The sequence below is a fragment of the Quercus suber genome, unplaced genomic scaffold, assembly GCF_002906115.3.
Source record: "Quercus suber isolate HL8 unplaced genomic scaffold, Cork oak 2.0 scaffold_164, whole genome shotgun sequence".
Classification (NCBI taxonomy): domain Eukaryota; kingdom Viridiplantae; phylum Streptophyta; class Magnoliopsida; order Fagales; family Fagaceae; genus Quercus; species Quercus suber.
Window position 1 is genome coordinate 256,755 of NW_027069625.1, and position 7,673 is coordinate 264,427.

The 7,673-nt window shown below is 37.1% G+C and overlaps 1 non-coding gene across 1 annotated transcript; it reads left to right on the forward strand.

The window, feature by feature from the left end:
• Positions 1-2,865: 2,865 nt before the first annotated feature.
• TRNAS-GCU (transfer RNA serine (anticodon GCU)) lies at positions 2,866-2,947 on the forward strand. The gene has a single exon. It is a non-coding gene; the product is annotated as a tRNA-Ser (tRNA).
• The last annotated feature ends 4,726 nt before the right edge of the window (positions 2,948-7,673 follow it).

A 7,673-nucleotide genomic window follows, 5' to 3' on the forward strand; every position in this document is an offset into this window, starting at 1 on the left:
TTTTTTTTTGGTTCATAATCATATCCTACGAGTCAAGAACTTGTAACTCCCTATGAAAAGAACAAAAAAAAAAAAACAAAAAAAAAAAAAATCTTGTAACTCAATTGGTTGATACCTTTCAACGGAGACATCTAAACTCAAAGTTTAAATTCTCTCACTCCCAACTATCAATGAAAAAAAAAAATACTATTAATTTGTATTTTTTTTATTGTTTGACTATATTAAGTTATATTTATTCTCTCTCTCTCTCTCTCTCTCTCTCTCTCTCTCTCTATATATATATATATTATATATATATGAGATGAGTTCAAGTTACATAATTTTACACTGTAGATTCTAAAAAGATATAAATATGTAGAAATAAATTGTGGCAGTATGTTCCTAACTACCTTGGGCTGATTGGGCATAACCTCAGTTAATTTGTATTCTAGATTAGGTTTAGCCCATAATGAGAGGTCCAGAAGTGATTTGTATGGTAGTGGGCAATGCTAAGAAGTACTTTGATAATGGGCTACTTGGGATTTAGTTTAGCCGAGGAAGCTGCCAATAGCTGAGTTTCCCTTTCTAAAGTCTAAGCGAACTTCCCTATCCCTAGAACTATGTTCTCACTTTTCTCTCGTGTCTCTCTCTCCATTGTTTTTTGTTCCAGCACCCTTTCTTGACCTTCCTTTCTCCTTTATACTCTTGCCTTAGTGTGTTTGCCATGATGAGAGAAATATCCTGCATGTCCGTGGGTCCCTTCACTCGCAAAGTTTTGGTAGTCTTTTGGGTCTTTGTCACTATTCTAATGTGTCTAATCGCATGTCAGAAGTGGGCCTTACTACCGTTTGTTGAAAACAATTTTCTGGTAACTTGTTCTTGATGCCAAATCTTGTGTTCAATGGGCGGATTCCCCAAGTACTACTTTATGTCCTAGCTGTAGTGGACATTTGTCAAATGTAATTGCCAAGGTGGAGATCTTTGTTTAAAACATCTCAATACTTAAATAGTTAGAGTGGGCCTATCTTGGGCTGAACTAACCTGGATAGGCCTAGGTTGGTCTGAGACAAGGCCGGCCTTTTGGGCCAAACTAACTTTGGATGGGTCTAGATTGGTCTGGGAATAGACCAAACTTTCTGCCCACCTACAAAAATAATTGCTATCCTCCTCAGGACGCGTTACATTTACCAATCATCTTTTATGATGAAGATTTAATAATTATAAATCTAAAGGTGTGCGTGATACACATAAATTAAAATCAATTATTATTAATATTTTCTATTATGTAGTAGTTTAAATGGTGTAACATCATATATATATATATATATATATATAATATATATATATATATATATATATATATACATACCAGTGGCAGAGCTAGGATTTTAGTTTAGGGGGGGCAAGATCAAAAGACAATAATAAAAAAATAACCTAAAATTATTAATTGATATTAATAATAAAATTATAAACAAACAATAATTATCATACATAGCCTATTAACATTAAACAATTGTAAAATAAATAAACAATTGTAAAACATCTAATTTATAGTTATTAATTGACAATCAATCATCAAAGAAAGAGGTTAATCTATATACATAAAGTTTAGAAATCTAATTTGATTCCTCAAAATAAATTGAGAAAATAAATTTCAACATTTCTCTATTCTTTTAATTATTTAAAATTTTGGATTTATAGTAGAGACTCAAATTTTGAAGCTATGAAAATGGAAGAGACGAATGATAAAAAAGTAATGGACATTTTAACGCTTTAGTACCATACAAGACATTATTATTATTATTATTATTATTAGATAAGTGAAAAAAGAAAAAGATAAAAATAGTTATAATTGGTCAAAAGTGTAAACAGCTTTAATAAGTTTTGTTTGGTGGCATTTATTTTGTGTCAGATTGTTTAAAGTGGGAGGAATTGTTTTAGTAATACTATAAAATCTCACAATATTTTTACAATAAATTTAGGTGTTAGTACATCATTGGTCAAAATAAAAAAAATTAAATTATTCTGAAATTCATTTCAACTAAAAATAAGAGTATTGTGAAAATATTGTGAGATTTTGTTGTGTCTAGAGACTTTCTCAATTGGAAGATTTGTTATTTTATTATTTATTTCATATAATGTACAGTTGGTTTAAGGAAACTATTTCCTTGTTTTTCTATTCTGTCAGGAGCTAAATCAACTTTACATAAGCATATATAATGGACATTTTAGGTGGAGTCAGGGGGGGCAGATGCCCCCTCTCGCCCCCCTCTGGCTCCGCCCCTGATACATACACACATATGTATGTATAATATTAAAATCAATTATGAATTTCATTTTATTAATGAAATATTCCCAATTTATATTCTAGATATGATAGAATTTAATTTATGGTGTTGACTTTATGATGACATTATATTTCTAGAGAAAAAAAATTCCCATATATTTTAAAGTAAGACGGAGAATATACTAACATCCATCCTAAGCAATATATAAATCAATATGAATGTTAATTTTTTTTTTTCATATTTAAAATACTGAAGTACCAAAATTTGCAAGAAGGTAATCAAGAAATATAAAAGAGCAGCTAAATATTTATTTACCTTTATATGGCCTTATCTCTCTCTCTCTCTCTCTCTCTCTCTCTATATATATATATATATATATTAAAAAAAGACATTAAAATTTTCAAGGGATACAAACTTGGCTAATACATGAGTAATAGAGTTTGCCTCCCTTTTGACCGAACAGAAACAACTAACAAAGTTTTTGTCTGCCTCCTATCAACTAAGAGTCAAATACCATTACCTTGTATACTTTTGGAGGTTTAAGTTTCTAGATTGATATATATTGAATTATGCAAATTATCGTCACATGTTCACCAACGTCGCTTTGGCCGAGTGGTTAAGGCGTGTGCCTGCTAAGTACATGGGGTTTCCCCGCGAGAGTTCGAATCTCTCAGGCGACGTTAAAATATATTTTTCCTAAAAATTTCTGAAAATGCAATAATTTCAGTCAGTTGTACTACTTGCGTGCTTGCAATGAGAAGCAGTGAAGTACAGTCGTTTCAGTTGCTTGCAATGTTCATAGAACTTGCCAAATTATGAATAAATTGTTTCTTTTTGAGACCAAAAGTGGTAATTGGTTATTTATTTATTATTATTTTATAATTCGGTAATTGAAAGAGAGGGGATTTCAATTCAAATTCTGAATGTTTTTATTGAAAACATAAAAAATTTTCAATTGAACTATAAGGTTCTTAGCAACTGGTGGATATATTATGTGGTGTTTGAGTTGTGTTATTGTTATGGGATTGGTGTATGGGCTTGCCGCTTGCGTATGTGAACTAATGACTTGTTGGCCAATTGGTTGTTGGTGTAGTGGCTTGGACTTGGAGCCTTGGAGGTAGTGGTAATGCAGGACAACCTAGGCTTTTCACCTAGATTAGTCCCACCGTAGACCTTAGGCTTCCCAACTAAAGTGTTTGGATTTACCACCAAACAAACACAATGCAATCTTTGCAAATAATCTGAATAATAATAATCGTAGTCTGTACCTACAAAAGAAATCATTCGGAGCTTTATATGCAGCTTCTAGGAATCACAAAGATAAGGATAAACTTTCCTTAACAAATCCTAAACAATTTCAAATACTAATATGATAATCCTAAACTATTTCAAATACTAATCCGATAATCCTAAACAAAGGATAATGGTGAACAACTAATCCTGACCAAACTCAAATACCAATCCAAATTAAACAAATAACTACCTTACCATCTACAATTATCCACTGAAAATTTAAAATGAAATATTGAAATAAATTTTGGTTAGGGGTGTGCAGAAAACCCACCGATTTGCCAAACTCGACCTGACCCAACCCGACCTGCCGGGTTGGGTCGGTTTTTAAGGCTTGGTGGGTTGGGTTGGGTCACAAAATTTTTTTTTTATAGCGGGTCAGGTTGAGTGTGGGTCATAAAATTACAAACCCGCCAAACCCGACCCAACCCACTCATATTTCATATATATTTAAAATATATTATATATTAAATATATTATATATATATATAATATAATATTAATAATAATATATTTAATAAATTTAATGATAATAATAAAAATTTGTCAAATCTATGGGTTCAACCCGACCCAACTTGACCTATGTGGGTTGGGTTGGGTTGGGTTGGACTTATGTGATGGGTTGGGTCAAAAAATCCCCTCAATCCGACCCATGCACACTCCTACTTTTGGTTATGTTTTTGCATTAGTGGGCCTTGTTAGTGGTTGATATGTGATGTTTGACTTTGATATTTGCAGGTTAATTGGTGTTTTCCATCGTGGTTCTTAGTGGTTTGAGAGAAGAAAGAGATGGAATGGGCGCAATACGAAATTTTTACATATTACACAAGGACAATATAAGGATTTTGATGCCTTTTTGGGTAAAAAATTGTACTTTTACTTGGTGCAAAAAACCAAGTGCAAAAGCTAAAATAGGAATATTCTATTTAACCGAAGGCAAGTTGGCACATAAAAAGTCAGACTTCTTGGTAGCGTTGTTGTTAAGACAAATTTTGTTTTACGGGTTCAATGTCATTTTGGCTTAAGCTTGAGAGGAGTGTAGTTTTAATTCCTATTATATTCCTAGTTCTTCTTACATAAAGATAAATTAGTAAGGACAAGCTATGCCTAACAAGCTATTTCCCAACATAATGAAACTACAGTAAGGACTTCTGCTTTGATTGAATTGTGATGGACCTTCCTAACCTAATACAGTTACATACTAAAGATGAAGACCTCAAACCAATCAAGACCACTCGAAAGGGGCTGGTCAGGGAGGCTCTAATAGTTAAGTTAGAAAAATTAGTGGAGAAGATGAGTAATAAGGAATGAAATACTACAGTGCACGAGGCTTGTTATGCATAGCTTGTCCTGTTGAGTGAGGGAGAGAGAAGATCTGGCAAGAAATTGACCTAAGACCTAGCAATAGACTTGCTAATTGGTTACTCCATCACACAATTGAGATGATGTTTATTAGGACAGTATTGCCAACCACCCTTAAGCTAAGCAATAAGCCTTTTAATTAGTTGCCCCCTCAAGTTAGCTAAACGGGTGCCAAGGTAGTAGTTCCAACATGTAGAGGATGGGACAAGTCTAAAAGCATTAAATGTGTTACTTGTTTCATTGGTCATTGTTGGGGGTCGCCAATGGCCCAACCTGGCCCATGGGCACAATGGGCTAGTCATAGTAGGTTATTAACTAGTTAACGGGCTGGGTTAGGCTAGACCAAAAGAGAAAACCTTAGCCCATGGGCAATGCCCATTTTGTCTTTAGAGGGCTAAGTTATCAAGTTGGACTTAATGGGCTACCCATGAGCTTGTGTTTGCATCTTATTTTTTATTTTTTATAAGGAAAGAATCAATTTTTATAAGGGAATAATCAATCATTTTTTTTTTTATAGGAAAGAATCAAAGAATTTAGTACTTAATTAAAAAATTTTTACAGTAAAATCTATTTAATTTTTTGTTTTGTTGATGAAAAACCTATTTAATTTTTTTATTAAGGCTTTAAATGGTTTTTTTTTTTTCAAGACAGTTACTTGCAACAATAATAGGTCATAAGATATCAAGTAGAGAGAAAAAGAGTTTACAAAATCCTTGCATGACAGAAGAAACTATTATAAGTACAAAATGGAAACCCCTAAATTTCTAGGCCTTCTTCTGAGAGATCAAGGGATCAGCAGCTTGGTCCTTGGACTTGGGAGGGTCTTCTTCTCCCCCAAAACTTTGTCCTTGCCCTTGGGAGCCTCAATAGGCTTGTTCGGATCATCGAACTGACTAGATTCCTTGGAAACCTCAAGGTTGACTGGTGGGAGTTGGCCGACCAAGGATTGCTCCGAAGCCTAGAGAGCTGTGTAGGAGGAGGGGATCAGACCCTGGGAGCTCTCGATTTCAGGATCGTAGTATACATTCCCAGGTAACCTTAAATCAGATTCCGGGGGGACTCCAGCAGCATCCAATGCCTTTTTCCAAGTTATTCGTAGTAGTCTCGACTAACCGAGGCAAATTGCTCCGAAAGCTGGGTCTCGGTCTCATCCACCCCCAGCTGGTAAGCTGCTTTCCTCTCAGCCTCAACTGCCTCTTGGGCCATTCGAGCATTCTGCTTGGCTATTCGGGCGCTCTCCTTGGCCTTTTAAAGTTCGGCCTTGAGACCCTTCACCAGCTCCCTCTCAGTCGCCAGGTTAATCTCTGCCATGTGCAATCTTTTACGCTGATCTTCGGCCTGGGCCTCAGCGTTTTTGAGTCCAGCGTCGAGGCTATTCCTCTGATTGGTCATCTCTTTTAATTGCTCGGAGAGCAAGAATAATCCTCCTTCAGGCTGCCCAGAGATCTTTCTGCCTCTGATTGAGATTGGGCTGCAACTTGGGTTCGAGGTGGGATTTCTTGTTCCACTCCTCGGCCACATATATCTGCTGAGTAATCTGCATGACAAGAATTTTCAACATAGAGTAAAGACAAGAGGTAAAATAAAAAGTAGCACCTGAATTAAGAGGATCAGTTCACTCACCATGGCTATATCCCTCTTGAGGGATAGGAAGAGGTCGTATTGGTTGAAGCGCCGATACGAATACATATCCTTTAGGAGGAGAAGTAGCTGCTCCAGAGCCTCGGCAACAACACCTGCCCTCCCCCCATCGTAGTTTCTGAGGGAGGTGTCCAGGGGATTGGAGCGCCATCTAGCTCCAGCCTTGGGGACCAAGTGCGGGGCCCTCGGTGCACCTCGGCTACATGGACATCCTTTTGGCTCTCAGTAGAAGAGGCCCTCTTGTCCCTGTGACCTTTCGCCACCTTTTGCTGCTTGGTCCCTCTTGGGGAGCCACCTCCCTCTCCTTAGTGTCAACGATGGGTCTCTTCTTCTTCAGATCTGGCACTTGCTTGATTTCAAGATCTAGAGGAATCTGAGGGGGTGGCGGTGGAAGGTTCGCAGCTGGTTGGGATGTACCAGTCCTTTTAGTCTCTGCCTTTTTGTCCCTATTTTTCATTAAACTTTTTAAGTCCACCATATCTTCGTCCAAAGAGTCTTCGGGAAGGGCAATTATCAAAACGGGATGGATACTGGACTGCCTGTTGGCTTCTTCTTCGGCGTCCGAAAGCTCTATCACTCGTTCCCCTCCTGAAGCTTCTCCCCCGAACTCAAATTTATCTATCTGCTCCTCTAGTGAGGAGGTAGAAGAACCAACCCTCTCGCCTACTACCGTCAGTTCAAGGGGAATTTGCTGGATCAGCTGGACGAGCGAGAGTACACCCTGAGGGTTTGGATGTGGAACGGGTGCGAGGTCGTACGGTGCCAAGAAACCTTTTCGAGCAACGTCTATACGATTGAGACGATAATCTCCCTGCGTTATTGCGTTGCCGATCGGCTGATAGTTCTTCAGTTTCATTGTATACCTAAGGATAAGCGGAACCGACCGGAGCTGCCCGTCCTCGCTTACAAAGATCTCCGATCTTAGCAGGTAATTGAGGGCGGCGGTGTTTGTGAGGCTGAGCCGAGGAGTAACTTGGTCTCTATATGTTAGAAATCAGAGCAAAATTCAGTCAGAGACTTGAAAATAGTAGTGCGAAGAGAATTAAAAATTGCTAAAAGTCGAAGACCCTAAGCCTATTGTTAGTGAACCTAAGTCTAGCATGTCCCACTTGG